Raw genomic sequence first — 2,980 nt, forward strand, 5'->3', positions numbered from 1 at the left:
CTTTAGGAACCCTTAAACCTAGGATGCTAAGATACCAAGTTGTAACGCCCTGGATAGCCAAGACCGCTACACTGTGTACTTATAAAGGTGCAAGACTTGCTAATCAAGTCATTAATTTAAAAATGTGTCACTAGACATGTATGAGCAAGGGTTAAAAAGGTTTTGGGTCTCAAAAGTTTCATTTTATATAAATTAAGCAGTTATATACATGGGATCCCAAAAGAAACAGAGTTTAAAAGTTGGATTACAGACTCCCAAAATAATACAAACAATTGTCAGCCATACTAAGGAAAAATGAACAATTTCTGGGTCTCACGTCCCCGCCTAAACCTCAACTGTGGCGGCTGAGCAGCTGGCTATGTACATTCTGCTCGCAGAGCTCTCCAAATCAAGGCTGATCAAGTTTGCCCTTGCCTTTACCTGCACCACGTAGCACTGTGAGCCAAGGCCCAGCAAGAAAACATGATGAGCAACACAAACAATAATAACACATAGTAAATTCACTAAGCATGAATCCTCATCAAATAATCCACATTAACCATTCAGCATATATTCATAATCAAGGATGCAATCAATCACTTATAACATTCACATCACATAATAATCAGGGCCGAAAACTTAGGCCGCATCCTCTGTTTACCCCACTGACTCCAGCTCGCTTAAATCGAGCTCAGTGCATATTAAGCTGTCCTCGGCTACCAGTGGCCAATCCACGCCCTGTGCGCTAGTGTAACCCTTGGCACCCTTAGGCCGTTGGTTCACTAATTAGCTTACATGGCATAATACCATCCTTTCAAGCATACACAATAGGGAACCCTTAGTTCCATTGCAGATATTCAACCAAGTGCAGTTTTCTTACCTTTGATCTTTGCGGTTACTGATTACGAGCAACGCTCCTCAAGCACAATTCGTTCCCGAGCCCTAGCTTTTATCACCTAGTCACAACCAAGGTATTGGGTTCCATTAATATTCAAATATAGATTTTCAAGTACAAACTAACTTCCGGGAAATCGAATCCCACCAAGCATGGTGGTGAAATTGATCCCGAGCACTCTAGGCTCAATTCTCGTGCTTTAAAACCCTAAACGTTCAAGTATGCATCTAAGGGTTGCGGCCCTTGAAGCCTAGCCACGGCCCGGCCCTTAAAACAGAACCAAGGGCATGCTTGAAAGAAGACACGCGCCGCGACCCTTGCTTTGGGCACCGCGGTGCTCACCCTTGGCCGAGCCCTCCTGGCTCATCTTCATCCTAGGGCCGCAACGCTCTAGAACAGAGCCGCGACTGTAACGACCCAAAATCGCTAATAAGGCTTAAGGGCCTTGATTAGTGTGCCAGGAGGGCATGTTGGGATTTATGTGTGATTTTTTTTTATGAGTTAAATGCATGGTTATGATTTAAAGCGTGTTATATGACTATTTGACTATTTGAGATGCATGACTATGTGTATTAGTATGCATGTAGGCCCTGATTGTGTTAGCAGGGCATAATTGTAATTTTGGCCATTTTGGGCATAACTGTATTGATATGAGATGATTGTTGAGACCACATTGGTATGTGGATGTATCTGTGAGTTGTGACTCGAGACGATCCCAGTGAGCAGACTAGCGGAAAGTCGAGGCGGAGATTTATACCCGGCTCGGGGCGAGCCTGGAGGTATAAATAGGAAGTTAATGAGTATATTGGGGTTTATTTTGATATCAAGGAATATTATTTGGTGACTTTTCAGGTATTGGGAAGCAAGCGGGAAAATATTAGAGACACTTGAGGATTAGCAAGAATTGGGTAAAATGACTAAAATGGCCCTACTTGGACAAAAAGGGTTTAGAATTAATAGGGAGGGAATTTTGGTCAATTGGCTTTTAGAGATTGATTTATGAGGCTTTATATAGTGAGTGGGATTGTTAGAGAGGGTGAGAAATCTGAAGGAAAGGAAAGAAAAAGGAAGAAAAGAAAAGAGAGAAAAACAGAGGGTTTTCCAAAGGGGCGGTTTGAGGATTCTAGCACCGTCTCTCTTCAAATTTCTTGGGGCAAAGCTCAGTGGAGAGCTAGGATAGGCTGAGCATCAAGGATCTTAAGGTTATACTTGAAGATTTGGCAAGGATTAGCAAGAACACATCAACTTTTGAGGTAAGTTTTTAGAGTTTTCAGTTTTAAGGGTTTGGCTGGTTTGAGCTGTGTTTTGAGCTGAGATGATGGGAATTTTAGGGAATTTCTGGGCAAGCTTTGAGGAAGAGCAAGCTATGAAGGTCTAGGAAATGAATCAAGGTCGAAATTGCATCAACGGTATGAATTCTAAGCCTTTAACTTTGTTGTTTGACTGAATTTCTGGGTTTAGGGTTGATCATGGTGAATTTTGAGATTTGGGTTGATTATGCTTGGGTTTTGAGGATTTGGGATGCTTGGGATGAGTGGAGAGTGTTTATAAGCTTGATTTTGAGTTTGGTAAAGATTTGGGGAAGTTTGGGTTGAGATTGGCTCAAAGAAATCACAGAAATGGAATTTGGGTTTTGCCTGCCTGCAACTAGCGCTACAGCGCTAGTCTTTGGGCGCTGTAGCGCTAGGCCCTGTTTCTGGGGATGTGTGGTTCTGCTTGTAGCTACAGGGCCCTCTTTAGAGTGCTGTAGCTGCACTGTTCACAGAAAGGGGTTTTTGGGCTTTTGTTGAGGGATTTTGACCTAGGGTTCGGGGCTCGATTCCACCACCTTGTTTTGTGGATCTAGGACTTCCCGGGGGGCTCGGGATTGGTCCCGAGGCTAGGTTTTCGGACTTGGGGTTCGGTGTTGACTTTGACCTATGGCTGTGTTTAGGTGTGCGCTAAGGCTCGAGTAGGATCGTGCTCAAGGAGTCAAGTGTTGAAAGCTATCAAATTGACAGGTAAGAAAACTATAGCACCCGTAGGACAGGGCATGGGCCCATGATGTGATTGCAGGGCTCGGCCCTACATTGCATGCTGAGATGATTGCAGCGCTCGGCCCTATAA

Source organism: Humulus lupulus, chromosome 3 (genome assembly GCF_963169125.1).
Source record: "Humulus lupulus chromosome 3, drHumLupu1.1, whole genome shotgun sequence".
Lineage (NCBI taxonomy): Eukaryota > Viridiplantae > Streptophyta > Magnoliopsida > Rosales > Cannabaceae > Humulus > Humulus lupulus.